The 24,704-nt window shown below is 42.3% G+C and overlaps 1 protein-coding gene across 3 annotated transcripts in view; it reads right to left on the bottom strand.

The window, feature by feature from the left end:
* Nucleotides 1-24,704, bottom strand: part of PPFIBP1 (PPFIB scaffold protein 1) — an 88,292-nt gene that overhangs the window by 55,711 nt on the left and 7,877 nt on the right. The window contains exon 1 of one of the 3 annotated variants that reach the window (XM_075210526.1): nucleotides 9,177-9,455. The exons of the other annotated variants lie outside the window; for them this stretch is intronic. The gene's annotated coding sequence lies outside the window, so the exon portion shown is untranslated. Of the gene's footprint in view, nucleotides 1-9,176; nucleotides 9,456-24,704 lie in introns of those variants that run through there. 3 annotated transcript variants of the gene reach the window in all.

Raw genomic sequence — 24,704 nt, forward strand, 5'->3', positions numbered from 1 at the left:
GATCCTAAATATCAGACCCGGCAAAGGCGGGCCTTAACATCACGACTCACGCCATCAGCTCCCCCCTCCCCCCAGTGTGCGATGAGGTGAATCCCGAAGTTATTAGCAGGGGGTGGGGCCATGAAGACGCGACCACACCCCCCTCGCGCACTTGCCACAAACTTTCCGGATACGACAAGCCCCTCTTTTAATAAATGAATGTACAACAATGCTGAAAGGCACAGCAACCAATCAGGAGTTTGCTTTCATTTTCTAAGCAGCAATAGAAAAATTAAAGCTGAAATGTGATTGGCTGTAATAGATTTGACACAAATTCACTAAGAACCATGGCTGAGGCCCCAGACAGACACTTGGTCCTGAGTAAACTGACTAACTTTTGGCTCAGCCCACGTTTGTACAGTAGTTAAAAATGAACTTCATATTGTCTGTGGGCAGTATATGGTGCAATTATAGTGTACTCTTCCTGCGGCCTCTCCCTGCAGAGCTGCTGGTACCACAAGGGGCACCGAGGTATAATGCATCGCTCGGCCCTTCTATACATTACTGGGAGAATACTGGCAGCGATGGGTAGGTCCATCACCCTGGGCACCTAACTCTGGTGGGTATAAAGTGAACAGATGCCCCCAGCACACACAGGTGTAGGAACACATTCGTTTACGATCAGCTGCCACAGGTGTAGTAGCGCAGTACACTCACAGAATTTACAGAGAGTGGGCGTCAGGCCACGACTCAGGATGAAATAAACGCACAGCTTTATCAATTACATCACATCTAAAAAGACAGTGGCTCACACAGGCGGCCTCAAGAGCTGACACACACTCTGCTCCGCTACACTGCCGGCTTCTGCATGTTCTCCATGGCTCTCACTCAGCACCAGGACCCTCTCTCTCACTCTACTAGGGACATGGTACACGTGGCTTTGCCAGCTTTTTCCTGCATCAGGGTTCGCAGCCCTCACTACTCCATACTCCGACAGGTCACGTTAACTACACCCTGAACCGGAGTCTTATATGGAGGTCTCCTGCGTTCAGCATGTCTAAGACTTAAACCTCACTCACTGGGTCCCAGAGCCTCTCTGGGACCACAGACTCACTTTACACACAGTCAGTTCACTCCGCAGTCCAATAGGATTTCGCAGGATCTCTATATCAGAGGACAGTCATGGTCGTGGCTGAGCCAGAGTGACCTGAACTGGACTGGATCTCAGCAAGGCCACATGCATTGTACCAGACAGGGTTTATGGAGAACAAACAAGGTCTTTTATTACATGTTCAATGGTATAACTGTAACTCTATCCACACAAGAGCCGGAATTACCCAGAGGCACCAGGTCTGATTGGACGATGCAGGGGTTATATATATATAATTAGATATAATTGCAATGGTCACATTATAACTATAGGTGGAGAAACGCCATGAACAAGACTTCTCTCAGACACAGCAGAACGAACACACAATATTTTCCAAGGAATCATTTAGTAGCTGGGATTAGGCAATCTGCAAAATGCACAATGTAGAAAGTCATCCTTCAAGCCAGTTTTCCATATTAAAAAATATATATATATATATATATATATATATATCATTGAGAAAATAAGTAAATTTTCCATATTTTTTTCAGCATGTCTAACGGTTCATCCGTCTGAAAATCACAACGGATTCACCCGAGAGAACAACTAACACAAACAGACAATGCCAACTATCCTGAAATCCGATATATAACAGCAGCCAGGTTTACGCACACACCCATGGGAATTACTAATGGGTGCGACACACTAGCAACATATAAAGAGCCGACGTAGGCAAGAAAAATACTTGTTTTTAGGCATCAAAGTTAGAGATGACTCCGTGATCATTCTGAACCACACTTGAAAGAGTTAATCACTAAATATAAAAGTCCAAGTTGAGCCGAAAGGGCTTATTCTTCCGGAAATTTCCACAGGCCACAGAATGGCGTAGACTTTATTTAAATAAACCTATCACAAAATTAAATAAAATCCCGGGAAATCAATGTTGAAATCCATAGACCCATCCTTACATGAAGATAAAACCCTCACAAAGACAATTTTTTGACTGCACTTTTACAGGTTTTTCAATGCTTTCTGATGTTTTTTTTTTTGTTTTTTTTCTTTTTAAAGCAAGCGGCCATTTTGGCTGACCACCGACCTCAGCTGAGGTATCCGCTCGCATACAACCAAACATCCAAAATTTCCCGACAAGTGGCACCTGAAGTCTCCGCAGCAATTAAGGGCCATATAGCTTTATTAGTGCCGATTACATGTCATCACAAAACCCCTGTTTACCGAGAGTCCCAATGTGCTTTAATTTGCCCCGTTGGAAACCAGCCGAGCCATCTCCATGCCCCCAGGCATCGGGACCCGGCAAATTGCAATCACTAGACTTCACATTAACGCTGCATTACACAATTTGGAAAACTTCCAACCAAGAGGACCGGCGCTCGGCCAAACATTAAGAGCACTCTGGACAGACGCTAGCATTAGATTACTTCTCTACGCCCAGGGACAGATATTACATTAAAATTTACAGTACAGGGAAACCAGAAAAACCAGTCAGAAGAGCGAAGTAATTAAATAAAAAAAAAGAAAAAAGAATGAGAGATCTAACATCTGCTGGCGAGGCCCTGGAGCGCCGGAGGGCAGCCGGTGCCTATTGAGGAGTGAAACCTTCTCCCAGTCTCCCACCACAGAGGTTAAAAATACAGTCTGATCGAAGGCTACTGTCTATGTTTTCCTACCACCGGCTTAACTGCACGGCCTTTAAATAACAATGATGTAAGAGGTAGCAAGACTGAGCATGACTACACGCTGCTAACAGCCAGGAACTGCCAACCTTAGATGTTTTTATGGCTATTTAAAAATTCGGTTTTGCTGTAGTTAGCAGAAGTGTGTGATAGAAAGGCATTTTTTTGGGGAAGAGGGCAGTCAATCTGCATATCTACTGCTCTTACCGGATAGGTCCATCTCCCTAATGTTTTATACATAGACCAGTCTGTTACTACACTAGCTGGGAAAATGTTTGAGGACGGCCTAAAGCTGGGTACACACCACACAGTTTTCATCCAATAATCGGCTAAATCAGCCGACATACGACCGCTCGTTCAAAAGTCGGGTCAGTGTGTGCAGTGACACGATGGTCGAAAGTCTGCCCAAATGGACGATTGTCGCCTCATTTGGTTGGTCGTACCGTTTAATATTTTCGTTCCAATCTCGTTTCTGCTGTGTAGTGTGTATAAACTTCTGACCGATCCACAACAGTGAGTACGAAATTACAGTCATTGCTCACGACAACATGGCTGTAAAAAGTCGCTAAAGGAACGTCCGCCCTTTCCTTTATCGTCCTAAACAAGCCTAGTGTGTATGCAGTCCATAGACCGAGCGATCGGACCATCGATTGCATGTAATATCGCTCGGCATAAAAAGTTGGTTGAAATTTCTGTAGTGTGTACCCAGCTTAACAATCGTACTTTACTGATAGACAAAATGGATGCAAATGGGCAGAGAAAAAAAGCTGCTTTCAGGTGGATAAATATCAAACTTCAGAATCTATATCCCCGACAATTCAGTTTCTTTGAATGGACAAAGTGTTCACATTACACCCCCCCCGTCCGTGCAAAGGGCCATAAGAATATCTATCCGGGAGGAACCATATAAATGTTTTCTTTGCATTTTGGAAACTGAGTTGCATGTGATCAGGTACCTCAACGGGGGTCAGTGTTTAGCCAAAGTGGACGCTTGCTTTCAAAAGCCAAATGTCTCATCAGAAAAACCTGAATTTAATAATTAAAAAAAAAAGAAATGCAAAAGACACTCCTAGCTTTTATATGTTTTTGTTTTGTTCTTCCAAACTATAATTGAGGATATTATGCAATGTTGCAAAGCAAATAAAATAAATAAACACGAATATCTATTCTTTAAGCCATCCATGCTTTAAAAAAAGTGACATATTTGCAATATCTGCAAAACGCTCCACGGCCGGTGACAAGATCACAACGGTGTCCGACTTGTGTGCAGGAAACTATCACAGTTGTGAGGAAGGAACTAACTGCACTAAGCAGACACATTCTGGTCCAGCTGATTAACCCCCGCTCTCCTGCAGACACCTCTCCCACACAGACGTGGGAGAAGTGGGGTGTAGATCCGGTATTGGGGGAGATGGAAGCAATCGCGGAGAACAACAACAATCCATAATGCAGCCTACTCAATACTATGAATATATTCACCAGCAGACACAGCCTGGGCTGCCCTATTAGTGTTAATACAATTAAGAGGAGAGTCGTCCAAGATTAGTATAAATCAATTTAGAGAGATCAGTGACAAGCAATCAGCCGCCATTTAATTTGTGTATAGGAATTAATTACATGAAACAAAATATTTATTAGAATTAGTATTCCAATTCCCTGCCCCTAACTAAACTGTTGAGCTGAGCACCCCCCACCCGTATACAATCTATATTCTTCACCTGGAATCGCAGTCAGCAAGTGAGAGACACTTTTAGACCATTATACAGCTGCTGCTCAGCATTAGAAGAGTTTTGCAGAATTAAAGTCCAGCTCCACTCAGCCTACTCTACATTTTATCAAATAAACATCATCCCATTCCCGGTTAAAGGACTTTTTTCGGGATGCACCCACTCTATGGAATTCTCTCCCTCGCACAATAAGACTTCCTCTGGTCTACAAACTTTCAAGCATTCTCTGAAAACCCACCTCTTCAGACAAGCTTATAATATTCCTCAACCACCCTCTTAACCTCACTACATTACTCTATTACCACCCGTTACACAATTTCACAGAAGACAACAACCCCCTGACCAACATTGCTGTGTGATGGGATCATTTAGCTTATGAATCACTTTTACCTTTGCAGTCTGGCTAGACCGAAATGCAAAATGTAGACTTAACCTCATCTATCAAACTCCCATTGTCCCATAGAGTGTAAGCTTGTGAGCAGGGCCTTCTCATCTCTGTCTGTTTTACCCAGTTTGTTTATTAGATTACTGTGTTTGTCCCCAATTGTAAAGCGCTACGGAATATGTTGGTGCTATATAAATAAATGATGGAGTTCATATTCAGTAAGTGGAAACACAATCTCCCAGACAAGGCTTTTTAGGCTCTACCCAGTCATCAGATAAACATGGTCTCGGACTCAGCGAGGGGAAACAGCGTCTCCCAGGCTAGGCTTTATAGGCTCCCATCCCATTAGCTAAACACGGCCTCAGGTTCAGCAAGGGGAAACAGTGTCTCCCAGGCAGTGCTTCATGGGGGACACTGCACAGTGATTGAAGGATATGGAGGGTTGAATAATTTATGACAGAGGGAAGTTAAACAAGATTATTTTATTTTTGTTCAATGGTTCTTTAAGTCAAGTATGGGCAAACGTTGGTACTCCCTCTGTTGCTTATGGGAACTGAACATTACTGGATACATTGTAAAATGAGGCGACTGAGTAGCTTTACAATACGAAGTGTTATGTGCACAGAGGATTAATAGCTGCTATTAATTCACTGTAAATCCTAGAACACAAACAGCAGAAAGAGTGAAAACCATGGACTCTATAGGTCCCCAAATACCCCAATATTCATAGTGAGACCCGGTCGGTATCCAGCTAAACACAGATTATTCGGCTCAGCAAAGCTGCGGAGACAACAGCCTCCTAAACCTTCTGATCACACAATTTCTGAAGAGAACATCAAACAGGATCTTGTTCGTGTGACAACCTATGAAGTTTGGATCCAGGGTGTGTTTATGGCCCCATAACGCCTCAAACAACATAATTAACCAACCCCACACTCGCTAGTAACTTATAGCAGCTGAGGTCGGAGATCAAACGGCTTTCATCAGACAGATGACAATAGAAATCCTCAGATTCATTTAACTCCTAACAGCTCATTAACCCAACATGAGCACGCAATAACCAACATTAGTGAGGAAGAAAACTGCTCGTCTGCCGGCTTATTTCCTAGGGCAGTGATGGACCTAGAATTAAATCTTCTGGTCTTTACAGGTGTCTAGAGAAAGCTCAGGAAAATGCATTTTTTGCAGTTTTTTCTTTTTAACAAGATTCCTGACGAGTCAGGATATTGGCCCAGAATATTATCAATGTATAAGTAAAGTTTAGAAAATAGAGCTAACAAGATCCGCCAATTGATCGAGCTAAGGAATCCGTTGAGATCAGAATGTCAGAGTGTGTGTGTGTGGGGGGGGGGGGGGGGGGGTTATATAACTGTCAAACCGTAAAGCAGGGGGTCCCAAGGCGAGCTCAGGGGGAGGGGGGGGGGGGCAGAAATCTCCTGTGATGAAGAGAGCACGGATGTTGAATTATATATTGTTAGTTTGTTGTTTTATCTTTATACACAGTTACAATAGAAAACGTTCATTAAAGGAAGTGGCATCAGATACTGTAACATAAAAAAAAACCAAAAACGTGAATCATCATTTTATTTTATATAGCGCCGCAGCGCTGTACAGAGAACTCACCCACATCAGTCCCCATTGGAGCTTACAGTCTAAATTCCCTATCATCATCATCACCTTACAGCACTGGGGTCATAAATTCAATTCCCGACCATTATCTTATCTGTGTGGAGTTTGTATGTTCTCTCCGTGTTTGAGTGGGTTTCCTCCGGGTGCTCCGGTTTCCTCCCACACTCCAACAACATACTGGTAGGTTAATTGGCTGCTAACAAATTGACCCTAGTCTCTGTCTGTATGTTAGGGAATTTAGACTGTAAGCCCCAAGGGGGCAGGGACTGATGTGAGCGAGTTCTCTGTACAGCGCTGCGGAATTAGTGGCGCTATATAAATGGTGATAATAATAATCCATCACCCTTTCTGTAAAGAAACGTTTCCTTCTTAGCCCTCATTCTCTCTTCCAGATTCCTGTAATCCCCTTGTACGAAGTATGCAGTCTTCCTGATTCCATTCTCTCCCCTCCTACACAGCTTACCCGCCTTAATTCTATCCAAATACGCTTCTTTTTTTTTTAGCCTTTGCTACGGACAACGTACCGCATGTGGTCTCTCACCCACCTCTCTTCCTATACAGCCTTTAAGGGGTGATAACACTGTACAAAATCCAGAAGTGGGGCTCAGACTCTGTCCCAGCTGTGATTTAGAATTAAAGGAAGGGAACCCAAAGGAAGATTCCCCACCCTCCAAACTTCAAACCTGGGGGGGGGGGGGGAGGTTTACTTACTAGTAAGAGAAATACTTCTTCAAAGTCTGCACATTATTAAACTTGGTCGACCAAGAAGTGACCCTGCAACTAAAACTTGTAGAAATTTGATTTTAGAAACCATTGCTTCTTACAGGACAGTTTATTCACGGATCAAAGTCAGTGACTTAACAGGCGAGGTGGACTTGCACAGAAATATGGCAGCATGCACCAGGCAACTTTTGAATGTTTTTTATCACTAAATTGTGCTCTTTCGGCGCTTACAGAAACGGTTAAAACCCTAAAGTTTACTTGTCCTATGCTGCACACACAGTCAAATCAATCTCAACCATTTCCCCAAATATCAGAGCACAGATGTTACCAAATATATACTGTGTTCGTTCCATTTAAAGAACTTCATCAGAATACAGAGATTACTTTTCCACAGCGCAGCTAATACTCCAAGCGACAGCCCCTGACATCATGTCTAGAAATCTTCCATACAGTAACAGGAGCTAACTTAAAGTAAAAGGAAAAGCAGGGAATCAGTAGGCACGCCAGCCCCTCTACCATATGGTGCCAATCTGCGAACCTATGCCAGGGACCGGCAGGGACATCTATGTGGGAGAAAACACAAGCTGCGCGGAGCTTAACGTACAATTTAGAAAATGACAGAGCTGGGTGGACAGGCATTTCTTTATAAATAAACACAGGGCACTTAATGTTACACTGCAGAGCCTGATTGTAAGCTTCAGCAAGGCGTGGCTCTGTGTGCTGCTGAACTACAAGTCTCAGCATGTCATGCCAAAAGAACCACAGGGTGACCCATTTTATTTGCAGGCATAGTGTCATATTTTTAGGGGTACGAGAGGTGAAATGTTTAAAAGTCACCGCAAGTTATAGCAATTCTGCCAAATTCAGGATGATTTGGCAACAAGAGCCCCATTACCTTCAAGTATCTGGATAAGCTTACAGTGGCTCAGTGGTTAGCACTTCTGCCTCACAGCACTGGGGTCATGATTGCAATTCCCGACCACGGCCTTATTTGTGTGGAGTTTGTATGTTCTCCCTGTGTTTGCGTGAGTTTCCTCCCACACTCCAAACATACTGGTAGGTTAATTGTGTGTGTGTGTGTGTTAGGGAATTTAGACTGTAAGCTCCAATGGGGCAGGGACTGATGTGAGTTCTCTCTAAAGCGCTGCGGAATTAGTGGCGCTATATAAATAAATGGTGATAAGCTTAGGGACGTCCCCATCACCTCGTACATTTAAAGGGAGGGTACCTTTTTGGGCTTCCTCAATGCAGCAGGGGCATGTGCACGAGGCGATAGACAAATTAGTCAATCTCATCATTATAATGACGTTAACAGATTTCAAAGATGTTCTATTCACACAGACAAGTTGGTGATGTTGTCAGAACACCACATTGGGGAAGGGAGTGGGTCTGTCCCTTGATTTCTGTCCCCAGAGGCTCACAGATCCTTCAGTCCTCCAGCCTGTAGGACCAGAGCCAGCAACTAGATGAACCCAACCTTAATTCTAATCACCAAGCTGGCACTACCCCTGTATGCCCAATGAGACAAATCAGTCATTGAGGTGGTTCATCCCCCTATTTCTACCCCATAGGAAGCCAGCAAATCCATCATTCCTCCACTCTGGAGGACCTATTGCATGATGGACTGCCGTAGCTTGCAGCGAGGGTGTGAGGTGTCCCACTACTGCCTCTGGGTGGAGGACCCAGAATTCAGTGGGTCCGAAGGTGACAGATGTCAAGACAGAGGTACATACAGGATCAGCTATGCCCCAATATTTTAAGAACATCAACAGAACAATAACGTGAAAGCAGATAAATAGGATACAATATATTATCATTACATTAAAAATAAAAGGAAAAATAAAAATAAAATCAGTGCCTGGACGGGCCACGCAATGAGCAATGCAACAGCAGTCGCCCATCTGTCCTGAATGCCCAGATATTGGGAAGAAACGGCTAGAATGTGCACTTACCAGATCTGTTCTGTAAAGTCTTACTAAGCCTCGATGTGCAGCATCCACAGGAGATGTCTCTGTGCGTTACATTGTGTCACCTCCCAGAGAGCAGGAAGAATGAGGAATCGTAGCTCTGAAGGGGTGTCAGGGGGCAGAAGGCACGATCCCCCCACTAAGACACGGGGAGCGACGGCTGATCTTCATGCTCTCCTGGCAGAATGCTGATGCGATGGGGCTGCAGAGCTGACAACCACAGCCTGGTGTCTGCAGGAAGCCAGCCCGCTCTCTGATGTCAAAACAAGGCAGCGATTATAGGGAGAACTAAATGATAGAGCCAGGCTTACACACAGCTAAATTTGGACCTAAGCGAGGATTCTAAAACAACGTACAATGATGGTGTCACTAGACCAGCTGCCTTAAAGACACATTGCAGTGGATTGTTAGAGTATTGCAGAGTACAACAGAGGTACTCCCAGCCTACACAAATACTACTACTAATAAGTAATTTATTGGAAAAGCTTTTCCACGAAAAACAAAGGGCGACATCCCAATATTTCATTTTAACTTGGCCTAGCGTCCGCAGTATGTCTGCTCCCATATATCTTCATAGGTTATGCTAAATATTTAAAGAAGAACAAATCTTACGTATAAGCAACATAAAATGTTGCCCGTCACTACCCAGAATGCTCTAGTGCGGGACCATATAAAGCAATTTAAACGAGTTTGAGTAACCACGCGAGGTATGTACAAAGTCCACTGAAACTCTTATAACTGGATGAAACAAGTTATGTGGAAGAAAATTCAACTAAATTCATGTTACATACTATAGTCTGACTTCACAGAAGGCCCTACACACACTTTTCTACATTTTTGTTATTTTGTCTAAATATTTATTTATATATATATATATATATATATATATATATATATATATATATATATATATATATATGTTGCAATGTTCAAATTCTCCCTCAGCCTACACAGCTATTGGTAGGTGAAATTTTAGCACGTACATATAGTTATTTTCAACATGTGCCACTAGCACTAAAAATCAGCAAAAGGCATCAAAACAACGTACTGCGGCAAAAGACAAGTCCTATAAAAACAACTTTGGAAATTTCCAACCCAAGACATGGCTGAAAGGGCGCAGGTTGTATCCCTTTAACGGGGGAAAGGGGGGGGGGTTGGACATGTCGCAGTGGGCAGGGCCATGCACGCAGGGTCGTGCCTGGCGTTTTCGAAGTGCTAAGCCGCCCCCAAACCACTTCCTAGAAGCGCCCCTGAATTGCTGCAGCCATCAGAGATACCCGTCTCTGCTGTACACGGAAGACGCTCAACATGGGTTCCGTGTACGGCGGGGACCTAACCAACTTTCTGCAAGTTTGGAACGTGGAACAGACCCCCTCAAATTGTAACCGTCCTGCCAAAATCAGGACATTTGGGAGGTATGGTCTCATTTGGGAGTATGAGTTTTATTTTCTTCATCCATTCACATGAACTTAACTTAGTGTATTCCTACACAGGGGCGGGGCCAGTGATGTCACAGCAGCTCAGATGACTGCATGCTATTTTTTTTATCTATATCAGACCCCCATCAAGGGCCAGTCCTATAGATATGGGAGGCGCTTCAGCTGTCTGTAACGGAGTCAGGGGATAATACTGATATCTGAACATTTCAACTTTAATATTTAGTGGTCCTTTAAAGACCCATAACATGGCTGCCTAGACTGTGAGCGTCAGCTACGGGGTACTCCAAGATGACAGACTGTGAATCCATGAACGGGACCATCCACAGCAGGACCACCTAAACCTCACACATGGTGGAGGGGGGGGCTGGAAACATCAGATCTACAGGACGAGTCTCCTTTGAAAGCCTGAATGCGCACATGATCATGTAACAAGCGGGCACAAAGAGGTCACAATAATAAACAAGAAAACGGAACAGAAAGCACGAGAAGAATGGCTTTCCTGGGGCAACGTGACATCATTTGGGAAGTGGCTGCTGACAGCAGTCACCGAAAAGGTCAGGAAAAGTAAACTCTCCAAGGAAGAGAGGTCCGGACCGTCCCCTGACTCTGCTACATTTATAGAAGGCCGGAAAAATAACGTTTTCCGACCAAAAGTGACTAAATATCTGGTTACATAGAAAGGTAACCGACTGAGGAACCAGGAACCAATAAAAAGGCATTGAAAAATATGTTGCTCATTAGCAAATTAAAACTGAATTATTAGATCATAATTATGAAGGTAACAGGTTGGGAATTAAGCTCATCCAGGGAAGTGTTCTGATGGGGTCAGATACAGACCAAAAAGCTAATACTGAGGTCATCGCCCCCCACCCCCGTATATGAATACACCAATGCACACAGAACATTTGTGTAAAGCAAGTTGGCAAAGCAGTCAGTCACTCTGTGTCTGCTCAGTCACGGAAGCTCATATCTCCTAACATGGCAGCCTACTGCAGAGGAGTGACACAGCGCAAGAGACATATTTAGTCAAGTATAAATATACAGAATATATATTCATGTATGTTATTCAGCTCAATAGACAGAATATACATACATATGTGAGAGAGACAGAGAGGCAAATATATATATCTATCTCTATATATATCTCTATATCTATCTATCTCAAGTGGTGGATATACTTGCTCATTTAAAATGTGAATTTTAAATTACGTTAAATTAAGTTGTGTGACCGGTTAGATTTTTTTTTCTCTCTCCTTTATATATTTTAATTCCTCCCATGTATTTTTTAGCATAATGACGATTTGGTTGATTATAAACACATATGATAAATACAATCTGTTGCACATTTGCCTGTTGTTTACTAACAAATGAACTTGTAAGTCACTGTTTACTATTTACATCTAAAAATATCTCAAAACATCAACATTTACAAACATGAATGCAGCAGATATCACTACACGGACTCTGGGATAAATGTAAACTCTTTATGGAATACAAAATATTCTGGGCTAGCGCCAACTGATAAATATTATCCAGGAAAATGCATTCAAATTAAAAATATAGTAATAAACTCAAAAATATTAAACCAATGAAAAGGCAAGAAAGACGCTGCTAAGATACAAAGTTTCTTCTTCCAGTTGATTGGTCATTAAACAGACAACCTGACACAAATGGATAGATCATAAAAGGTGAGGACGTGTCTACAGATCTCTTCGTTCATGTAGTGAAATCAATACTTTGCATCAGTGAAAAGTTAAGAACCCAAGAAATACATTGAAGAGAAAACCTAGAGATCACTGCGGTAAGAGGGAAATATTTGCAAATAAAATCACATTATTTGTACTCACCTATGACAAGGTGAGAAATATGTTGTATTTCACGTAAAAATATTATTGCAATATGCAGCTTCTTATTTCAGAATAAAAAAACAAAAACGGTTTGAAAACCTGTTTGGCATTTGGTGGATTTCACAGTATATTTATTAAGGTTCCTCTATCACCTGTATATTAGGGGAGTGCTGATTCATTTAACTGTGCAGATAAAATATTCTCGCACAGAAAACCAGACTTGTATCTTCCTTTGCTTCCAATACCCCATGGGGAGGAAGTGTGGATTTTGCAGTAAAGAATTTCTCACCTTTAATGAGCGAGTGCAATATCCAGATATAAATGTATAAATAGATACTATGTTAATTGACTTAACCTATTTTGGGTAAATCTGCTTATAAAGAGCACAATTTGCTACAATTCCATTGTTTGCCTTCTCTTTCAACATCATTTTACCTCTCCCCAGAGCTCCCCTGTCAATCTTAGGAAGGGTGATGACAGTACAAGAGCTTGGGGACATGGTCTAGTGTCCAGGGATAGGTGAAATGCCACCTACTGATCAAATGTGGTAATACGGAATTTTTTTTTCTTTAACACGCGTTTCACCCCAGTCAAAAAAAAAAAAAAAGCCAATAAAACGCACTTGGTTTGTCTATATTAAAGACACAGGCCTTGCTCCTTTGCTGCATAACATCTCTCAATTTCTAAATTGTCCACATTGAGATTGCTTAGTTTGCCAGTGAATTGTATCTATAATAGAGATTTGCAGCTTATGGAACTAGAAATATTTAGCGTCTGCATTATTTTGTTGTGATTTTTGGACAATCCGCTGTATAATTTACAGGTGTCACCAACTACTGTAGTTCTACAACGGCTATTTAGAAATCACAAGATGAACACACCGACTATATATGTTTATGAACGCCAATATGTCCACAGAAATGTATGATGGTTATTTACAAGAATAATAAACCTCTATGAAAGTCCCGAAAGTTATTTAGATTAATATATTACATCCTCACGCACTCTACAACGTTACATAATAGAACTAACTGCTTTAACTACGTAAATAACAATTTCACACAGATCAACAATCACGTTACAAGTTACTTGCACGGCAGAAATACGGCCACGACTGTAGCTGCATTAAACCCATTTTTTTCTTTGGTTTCAACAGGGAAACAGTAAAAACCTTTATAGAAAATCCACAATCCTTGGCCTGATTATTCAGTGGCTCCACCGAGCCACAAGCTTCAATCACAGAAGTATTCTTGTACAAAAACATTGGCACGGTGGAGAGCAGACACTGCCTAGGATTCCCTGGCTGCATAGATGGAGAAATAACAGGTTATCTGGCTTTACGGCTAAATATGGACATAAATTGGCCGCATACACAGGTCAGGGATATGTTAAGGTTCAGTAATACAGAATACGTTTCCCCTCAGCAGACTGAAATCAACCACTATAATTGTAACTGTGGCTTCACCTCCAGGACTGATGATCCGAAGCTGATCCCTTATGAATCCCACCGAGATTTATACAGTCAGATCTTAACCGAGAGCTTCCGACACATCACACACACAGATGCCTTAAAGGAAAATGCATTCAATATAATATTAATATACGTCTGAATAATGGGCATTTGAAGGAGTCAAATATTACTTGCCCTTAACTTCTGCACAAGTGGAAGAGCCAGAACCGGCGCTGGTACCAGGTGGCTTCTGAACCTCCAGGAATTCTAATTTTACATTGGAACGTAGACTTGGTTCCCAGACACCTTGTCCCGGGAATACGGTTTGAACGCTCTGTGTTGACTGGGGAAGGGGATAAGCAAGAGGAATGCTGGGAAAGATAGGGTGTTGTTTTCTCCCAGACTCCTCTCGGATTGTTTTTAGAGCCTCAGGATAACAGATTTTTGGCAGCACTGTAAGGATGTATTGTTAGTTGTAGCCATCACCGGACAAAGTCCTGGAGTGAGTGGCTGTGTGTTAGGTAGGACTGACGCTCTGTAGAACATTCCAAGTGATGGGCGTATGAAGTTTGTAAACTGCCTTCAGCTATCACCAGTCACATCACATCACTCTTAGCCGAAGTTACGCTGACTGACATAAGAGCGTCCTGGCACAACTACTGAGAGTGAAAGGGACATTTGTTTGTACAGATTTCTCTTTGGTGAACGGAGCACAAGGTCCACCCACCGTTAATTGGGAAACTGTTTGGTTAGTAACACAGGGGAGGATTTTGTGCTAGGTTTTGTTTATCCCATTTGAGAGACTCTGCCCCTATTCCTGCCATCACCTAATAATAAAACTAGCTGTAAGGTAATTAAACTTGAATGCTGGACTGATTTCATGTGCTAATTGAGGAGCTTATAAGACGTCCTATGTCGGTGAACGCCAACAGGCCACTGCTAGCTGCCAGCAATCGAACGCCAATCAGAAATATGTCAAGATTAAGTTCATGCCCTGTGTCTATTGTAAGCAGGAGATTTGCATGTCGTACTAAAGATCTAAGAAGCAAAATGTCCTTTAAATAAAAAATTGTAATACATTGTAATACAGAGGACTTATGTTCGTTACTGCACAGACAAGACTCCCTTCCCCCCTAAACTCACTATCTCATCTCTACAGAATTAAACCACTGAGTGTCCATCATTAGCTCACAAGACTCAGCCTGATAACAAGTCACTTTGTGCTTGAACAAATCTTCCTTTCAGTTCTCAGACATATTCAGAGCGGCCCCTTGGCTCACGTGACAACATCAATAAAACCACAAATGCTGAAAGTGAAGCATTTTCTCAATGATATTCGGCTGGAATAGAAAAGAACAATTCCTGCTCCTCTGCCGTGGGGCGTACAACAACCGAAGCACCTCCACATATTTAGTGCAGTGCCCGGATAGGATCTCATACTGGACAGAAGTCGGGACAGAGGTCATTTGAATTACTGTGACATCAATGGCCCTGCCCCTGAAAATTTAAACACCAATCCTCACATTGCATTCCTGCACAGCAAGTCTGCAAGACTGTCACTCAAACTCTGCCTGCTTAGTGGCAGAAAATATATTAAGACAAAACACATGGGTATGAGTGGGTGCTTATATTTTGTGCTTCATCAAATCTATCACTAATAAGAAATGCCAACCACAGATGCCAAGGGAAAATTGCCTTCTACGGCCTATGTGTCATGGGAAGTGGAAGACTATCGAGAAAGAAAATACCAAAAAATAGATAAGAAATACAATTCTATACACTTTTAAATGATAAAAACAAACATAACAAATTATTACCAATTCTTGTATGTGCCCACAATTTTTCAATTTTGTCACAATAACATCAATTAAAAGTGTTAAGTAATCGTTAATTAATTTTGCAAGAATTAACTTGTATGATAATAATACAGAGCAGGAAAAGCCATTGTTCTAATAGGGAACTTCCGGCCTCTTAAGAGTTTGGACCACTTTAAATTCTTGCTCGGTTTTACAATGGTCACAGTAATTTCACTACACAGACGACTCCAAACTTTATATTACATACAAGAAGCACAAGCGAAGAAGCAAAGCCCATTACCTAGAAACATTTCAGAATACTTTCCATACTGTTGATACAATATAACTTTACACCATCAAGGCACATACACTCTCCCCAGTGTCTGTATACTTTTCCAATATACCATTTAGATTGTAAGCTCTTTGGGGGCAAGGAACCCCCATTTCCTCATTACTGCTGCATGAATACTCTTTATATTTCTCTTTTATTTGTAATTTTGTAAAACGCTGCATCCACTGGCAGCGATATATAAAAACTTTAGTTAAAGTGGCCGTAAGGTCACTTAAACGTTGTTGCCACAGTAACCAAACCTCTATATACGATATCCTCTTTGCCAATGTTCGAGGGTCCTAAGGACCCCTCAGTAACAGCGAATAAGGCACATTTATTCCAAACACCGCCCCTGGTGGACGTGAAGTGAGAGACGCCTGAAAGAAAATACAGAGGTCGAAATCGAAAAATTTTGCAATCTAATTCAACTGAAGTCAACTATAGGTATAAGATAAATCTGCTCTGCATATACTTTTATTATTTATTAAGTTATTTATTTAGCGCCTACATAACAAACGTTTTGTTTTTTTTACAGAGAATACTGAACACATCTGTTTAATATCCGCGCTCGTGTTTTAAGTTAATCTCAATATATTATCAAAACAGCAGAATTGTAAAAAAGCATTTCCGTCCTACTTATAATAACAAACAAGATCTACAGGCAGGAATCGGACTGTGAGCGAGATAATCTTATATTCCCACGCGCGGTGACATCTGCGAATTATCCGAGAATCCCACCAAGTCCGGCCCCAAACAAATCAGATAATAATCTGATCCTTATCGGGAAAATGAGTAAATGAAGATGAAAGAGACTATTAGCTTGTGTGGGGCCATATTAACAGGTCCTGGGAACACCAAAAGAGACCCTAGACTAGTTGCTCGGTGTTTAAGTGGAGAGTCAAAATCAGTCCGCCTGTTGCCCGAACTAGCAACGACTATAAAGGTTACTTTAAGACTTTTAAGCACACTATCAAAGCCTATTACAACCATAGATACAGTGTTGGCAGGCCAAACAATAATGTCAGTGAACAGACCTGTACATGCCCCTCCTAACAAGCGCTCATTTTGCTTTGTGTCAATGTCAACGCTGCTGCGTTCAGAGGCTTTTATAGCTTGGTAAAAGTAAACGGCAGTAAACTAATATTGTTTGTCCAAAACCCGTGTACGAATCCCAAAGAGTAAATTCTCTTTTTTCAGTCATCCTCGGATATAATGATATTAATACATTTCTAAACAAAACGAAAACATAACCTTCGTAATCATCTTTTCATTCCTGGCTCTAAAAGCTACAGCGGTGGGAGCCATTTTTCTTTCTAAACTGATAGGAGTCAGACAGTGGGCAGTCTACTTCATTTACATTGAGCTGCACTGGTAAAGAGAGGAGAGAGGATAGAGTAAAATAATGTTTTGGGAGTCAGAAACGCGTCGGGCACCACGTAATTCAGTGGCAGTATGCCACAAGCCGTTTACAACCAAGATAAGCCTTCCCTCGTCACCACAAACAGTTCTCATATCCTCCCGTACCAGGAGTTTATCAGTGATTTCACAATGAATCAGTCCTGTGACTAATTACCAAGTGCTTTGTCTTCTGACCAGTGGACAATGTAAAAATAAAGCTCAAAATGCAGATTATTTTACCTCTGGATCTCAGCACAAACAGGATATTATATACAAATACTTTATTAGTTTAGATATCCGGCAAAATGTAAAAAAAAAAAATATAGAACTTGTATTTTATTGTGCAATTTATTTCTCTGCTGTGAGACCCATTCTTGTGAATGTTGGTTAGTTCCACGTTCACTAATTAGCAATAAAAAAAAAGCAACTGTTTACACACAGTTAACACACAGGGGGGAATTCAATTCCCCTCAGAATAGCGCCGCGCTAATTGTATTACCGTTAATACGCTCAGGGAGCCGCAAGCAAAAAGCCGGCGTTGAAATTACTGTATTAACGGTAATTATGTGAATGAGTTCTCTGTACAGCGCTGCGGAATTAGTGGCGCTATATAAATATGATGATGATGAATTATGCGCACTGTTACCGTAATATTGGTAATAGTGAGCAGGCTGCACTACTTTTTACAGTATAGCGGCCAATTGAATCCCCCCACCTTCCATAGTCTACTCTCCCAGAATGTTTGGGAGACTTGAGAATTAGGGGAGACCTCCCAAGAGAGGGAGCAATTCCCCCAAAGAGCGCTTAGCTGCCATAAAGTGGAGAGGAGACAACTATGTGTTTAACACGGCGTAAATTGTGAAATCAATCTCCAGCCACTTCTTTTACTACCTCACCAGCGCATCTCACTTAAGCGATGGAGGAGAAAGTAGGCAGGAACCTATTTTGGGCCGCAGAATAAATCACCGATTCTGCATAGTCCTGAAAATTGGCCCAGACCACAAAACGTCAGTCTCCTCTGTGCGCGACGGAAACACAAACGAGGGCAATTACCAACAAACTTCACTGAAATTCTTATTTATTTAACAATGTAACAGTGACTGCTTGATGTATAGCTGGAAGAATGTTAGTGTTCAGTTTGATAACGCACCGAACTACAACAGCCCCCATTAAAGCACTATAGAATCGTCTGGTACACCACACTGTGCACTAGAGGGGTTAAGACTTCAAAGAAAGCAGAATACACACTTCCAAAAAACAAAAAAGAATTACAACGCAGATTGTGAACTCAACCCGGCTAATGCCTTAGCCTAATTAAAGGTTTCATATCCAATGCGGCCAGACCTCCAGAGACAGATTTTCTGTCCATTTCCCCCAAATTCTCCTATTACATGATATGTGTATTTGTTGTCCGCTGGTGGGGGGGGGGGGGGGAATATTCCAGAATTCTGTGAGCTGCTTTACAAAAGGGAATTCTTCATCTCTCTGAAGAAAAGCTGGTACGTAGCGGACGTGGGAAATAAAGAGGTCATGTATGATTCTAATAAAAGGTTTGTTGGAATAAGTACGGAGCACCTTTGACATTTGACACATTCAGCATGCCAGATATTGGTATTTAAGGGGTGGAAAAAAAGCAAACAAACTTGTAAGCAGTCAGCTCATCAGAATTGTCTCAGCAGCACAGAGTTTTTGAGAAAATACAGGTTTCATCTTGTCTGAGACAGTGATCTGTCCAATTCTGTGATTATAGAGATGGCAGGGGCAGTGACATGATGTAATGAGGGGAATGGAGGCAGCAGGAAGCCACAGATGGAGAGTTATATAGTGGATGGAGCAGGTTCCTCCAGCAGCACAGAGTATATCAGGAGATTAGAGATTGTGTGAGGACAAGGCTGCATGTGACAGGGGCAGTGACATGATGTGAGGAGCGGAATGGAGGCAGCAGTCTGAGTTACAATTTTATTATAATGGTGTATTTATGGCATACTGAAGGCAGGAATGTCTGCGGCTTTTATGTGTATCTGGTATGTACAGAAATATTTTGTGCTCCTATATATGGATCAGGACTATTTATAGAGTATAGTAAAAGTAAATGATGTATTATATACCGTTTTTAAGACATGATAAAGGGTTTGCGCAAATAGGTGTTAAAACCGGAGAACTGTTGTAGTATTCTTTTCATTCCTCTGAAGCTGCAGGAAGGATCTTTCTTTTACTACTACTAGAATGTTGCTGAATCTGTCTCCTGGACCATGTGCAGAGCTCCCTTATGCCATCAGGGAGGGACGGATGCAAATGTTAAGTAGTTAATAATATAAGTATATATGTGCAACACAGCTGGATACCTAATTCTAGTATGGTCTCAGCCTTAATAAAGCAGATGGTATTTGCATGCACCCAGTTATAAAAATAACAGATATGTAAAGTCACACAGGCAGCTGCTGCCATCTTCCAGTCACGGAATATAAGGATCTCGCTGTGTAAATCTATAACTGAAGATTCATAGGTGGCCGGAATGACAAATGACTATCCAGTGAATGAGAAACTGGAAATCCAAAGCAACTGGTTCACTTTAAAATGAGGTTTATCAACAGATTTTCTAATACTCAGAACCAGAACTTGGTCACAGAGGAGGCAGCCATTTTATTAGCTGAACCAATTACTCTGCCTTTCGGATCCCAAGAACCTATGTCGTCACTGGATCCTAGTGACTAGATAGGCTGCACTCTCAGTGATGTCACTGGTTCCTAGTGAATGGATAGGCTGCAGTCTCAGGGATGTCACTGGTTCCTAGTGACTGGATAGGCTGCACTCTCAGTGATGTCACTGGTTCCTAGTGACTGGATAGGCTGCAGTCTCAGAAATGTCACTGGTTCCTAGTGAATGGATAGGCTGCACTCTCAGTGATGTCACTGGTTCCTAGTGAGTGGATAGGCTGCACTCTCAGTGATGTCACTGGTTTATAGTGAATGGATAGGCTGCACTCAGTGATGTCACTGGTTCCTAGTGAATGGATAGGCTGCACTCTCAGTGATGTCACTGGTTCCTAGTGACTGGATAGGCTGCACTCTCAGTGATGTCACTGGTTCCTAGTGAGTGGATAGGCTGCACTCTCAGTGATGTCACTGGTTTATAGTGAATGGATAGGCTGCACTCAGTGATGTCACTGGTTCCTAGTGAATGGATAGGCTGCACTCTCAGTGATGTCACTGGTTCCTAGTGACTGGATAGGCTGCACTCTCAGTGATGTCACTGGTTCCTAGTGACTGGATAGGCTGCATTCTCAGTGATGTCACTGGTTCATAGTGACTGGATAGGCTGCAGTCTCAGTGATGTCACTGGTTCCTAGTGACTGGATAGGCTGCAGTCTCAGTGATGTCACTGGTTCCTAGTGATTGGATAGGCTGCGTCCTCATTGGCCAATCCCACAAAATGGCTGCCTCCACTTCCAGTAGTTCAACTTTAATGTGCAGATTATAAAGGACTAGCACAGCCCAGCTACCAATTCAGTGGAAGTCACACCTGCTGGTAAAAACCTATTTATTATTTACAAAGGAATACAGTTTATGACAATAGATGTGGTGGATGTTTTATTCTGAATATCAGGCGTATTTCATATTATCTGACCCGAGTTCACCCCACTGAGATCAACAACCTCTTTCTGACAGATCTACTCCCAGACCACAGAGTTTAAAGGACAACGTAACACAAGAAAAATGACATTTTCACATATTGTCCAACATTAGAGGTTTAAAAAAAAATAAAAAAAAAATTTAGGCAACTTAATTAAATTTATAGTATAAAAAACCAAACCCACAATCCACCTAAACACGGCCGCAATCTCCCAAGTTCCTAGTGAACCGATGCTTTGACTCAGGACTTCAGGGAGGGGGTATGTTTTATATAGTATGGAGGTAAAATACTTTGCTCCATCTTACCCTGGATCTCTCACAGCCCTTATACGGTAACTTTTATAGAACAAAAATGTAATTTGTAGATCAAAGCACTTTTATCTGCAATGAAATCTATGTCTACGTCCCTTTGTGTCAATTAATTCATCTTTACATCAAGCAGTTTGCAAGCTGGTGGATTCAGACTTCGGCTTCTGTATTGCCCGAGTGATGTAAGAGAGGAGCACAACTTTCCCGAACAGATATAGAACCTGACCGCGCAAATCTAAACCGCTGTCACAAGAATCGTTGCAGCGCTCATAGGCAAACTGAGGAGGGGTTTCCTAGTGCCTGGAAATCCCCCTCCAAGCCTGGGGCACCATATTATTGAGGTGGCTGGACCCTGACCCCGCTTCACACGGCTCTTCTTGAAAACGGAGAGCTGTGTGCACCTAACAGTAGTGCACGCAGCATTGCCCATGTATATTATGGGGATAGGAAGAGTTGGAGAGCAGCCAAGCACTGTCTAATATAGCCACGCCCCCATGCATGCTGGTCACGCCCACTGGCGGCGTGGTGTGGAAACCCCCCTCTACAAATCCTGCGTTTACCCATGGCTGCGGGCGGGCACCAGTTCAACCAAACTGGCAGGGAAGCACGGCTATTCTTCTAGAGATACGTTGAGGAAAAATGACATTTTATCCGGTGGCTTTATTACACGTGAACTACGAAATCATGGCGGGATCCGGGAGGGAGGACTACTCTGTCGGGAGATTCCCCGAACTTCTAGTGTCCCGGACATAGGTAGCTACGACTAAAACACACTTACAAACACGTGGTATAAATTTATCCTTTAAGGGGTTAATGTCCATTATACATTTGCCATCGATTCAACTAAATTCCGACATCCCAAAAGGAGGTATCAATTTAATTAATATTTATGAGACTGCAGCCTGTTGATTCTCTGTGCCTCGTGCCTCAGGGAGGTCACTACTTCCTAGTATATTAATAAAACTCAAAAACTAGCAGGGTAACAGAGGGCTTATCATTAAATATTCCACAGCTATTACATCACCAGGGAGCGGATTCCAAGAAACTCTGATTAATGTCTCTTAACAGAATGAGTCTTATGCAACGTGTTGGCCTATGGCAGTAACCCCACCATACAAACCCTCACATAATGTGCTGGGGCTGGTACCTAAGGGCTTGAAAAACACTAGTACTCGGCCCACAGTTTTAAAACAGTGTATTCTGAAGCTCCCATGAGTATAGTGTACTACATACTTAATAAGCGTTTCCTTAGAACTCCTGTGTATTGTACCAAGAGCTGTCGCTTCAAAACGCTGCAGATTAAATTGAGCTAATTTACAGAAATGTTTATTTTTTTGTCTATTTGCATGCCAGGGATACAAATAATAACCAACGTCTTTACAACACACACCGGGTCATTCATTCGTACATCTGCCCTTGCCAATCACCGCCCGTTGTCTCAATGCAACTGTCATTGTGTAAGAAGCTCAATGTGACCAATATATTAGTAAATTAGAGAGGAACCTCCGTTACACAACACCCAGCACCTGAAAAACAGGATGGGACATAGAAATTGATATCCAAAAGCTGTTGGCTTGAGGGGATGTGTCCTTTACAAATGCCCTTACTATAATGAGTTATTTGTATATTAAGACACTGTACATATTGTGCTGCAAAATTACTACACACAAAAAAAAAATGCATCTGTCTCACACACAGAGACATATTTGCAAAACACTAACATGGAAATAGGTTAAAAACTCAAAACTGTACATACTGCAATTATATTATGAATTTGATGTTCACAGACAAACATTTTACTACAAAGTTTTGATTTGTACTTTTAGCCTGAATTTTTAAACATTAAAACTTTGAAGGTAACTTTTTTTGACAACAGTCATATTAAAATGATGTTAGACATTTGTGAATTTGGGGTTAAGTATTTTCTAGGATAAGCAGAGCTGCAACTCGAAGAGCGTCTCAAATGCGCTCTTCACAGGGGCGGAGCTACATTTTTTTTTTTTAAGCAGAGGATGGCCCCCTCCTGCTCTGATTGACAGTTCCAGCGTCATCCACCAATAAGTGTACTACTGGTTGTGACGCAGTCATATCCTATAACGTGGCTACGCCTGGTGGCTGAGAATCAGGCAGAGGATGCAGTGTTTACAATACAATCGGAACGGCCGGGTAAGAAGCTCTGCCTGCCTCTCGGCCACCAGGCACCTCTGTGTAGTGTGTGTGACCACAGACTCTGCGCCACTTCCCGGGATCCCCTCTAGATCCGCCATTACTTTATCAGCGCATGTGCAAAACAAGAACTGCACATCCCCTCTACATCAGTGATGGGCAACCTCACATGGCTCGGTGCGGCCTCGGACGTACAAAGTAGCAACACCTCAGCCTTAATCTCCATAATAAGTTAAAATACCTTTATCATCATTTATTTATATAGCGCCACCGATTCCGCAGCGCTGTACAGAGAACTCATTCACATCAGTCCCTGCCCCATTGGAGCTTACAGTCTAAATTCCCTGAGAGGAGAGAGAGGGAGAGAGAGACGGAGAGACTAACTAGGGTCAATTTTGATAGCAGCCCATTAACCTACCAGTATGTTTTTGGAGAGTGGGAGGAAACCGGAGCACCCGGAGGAAACCCACGCAAACACGGGGAGAACATACAAACTCCTGATAAGGCCATGGTTGGGAATTGAACTCATGACCCCAGTGCTGTGAGGCAGAAGTGCTAACCACTGAGCCACCATGCTGCCTTTAATAAAAAAAAAAAAAAAAAAAAAAAGACACCTATCTGTAAGGAACACATAAATCTGACAAAGCAGGAAGGAGATGGAGGCCGCACACGTTCCTACTTGTCTTCAGAAGTTCATGCGAGATTGAATAGGCTTCTCCAATGAGTTCACGTGAGGTAAATGTAAGTAAATGGAGCCAGTAGTGTTAAAAAAAACAAAACCCACATCGTAGAAGTGACGTCATGAGTGGGTATGGGGTCATTGGAAACAAGATTGTCCATATTCAGACCCAGTTACCACTTAACCTACCAGTATGTTTTTGGAGAGTGGGAGGAAACTGGAGCACCCGAAGGAAACCCACACAAACACTATTGCTCTTAACGCGAGTACAACACAGAAGCACAACGCCAATCGGCCACACTTCACATGAAACCAGACAACAGCAAAGGGTGGAAGTGGTTTATGTCAATGACTCCTATCCAGACTTTATAACCAAGGCAAACTCTTGTGTGGAGCATTAAATCCTTATCAGACTGTAAATAACACCAGCAAATCGCACGCTCTGGTGAAAACACTCAACTGAATT

This window comes from Mixophyes fleayi, chromosome 4, assembly GCF_038048845.1.
Source record: "Mixophyes fleayi isolate aMixFle1 chromosome 4, aMixFle1.hap1, whole genome shotgun sequence".
NCBI classification, from domain to species: Eukaryota; Metazoa; Chordata; class Amphibia; order Anura; family Limnodynastidae; genus Mixophyes; species Mixophyes fleayi.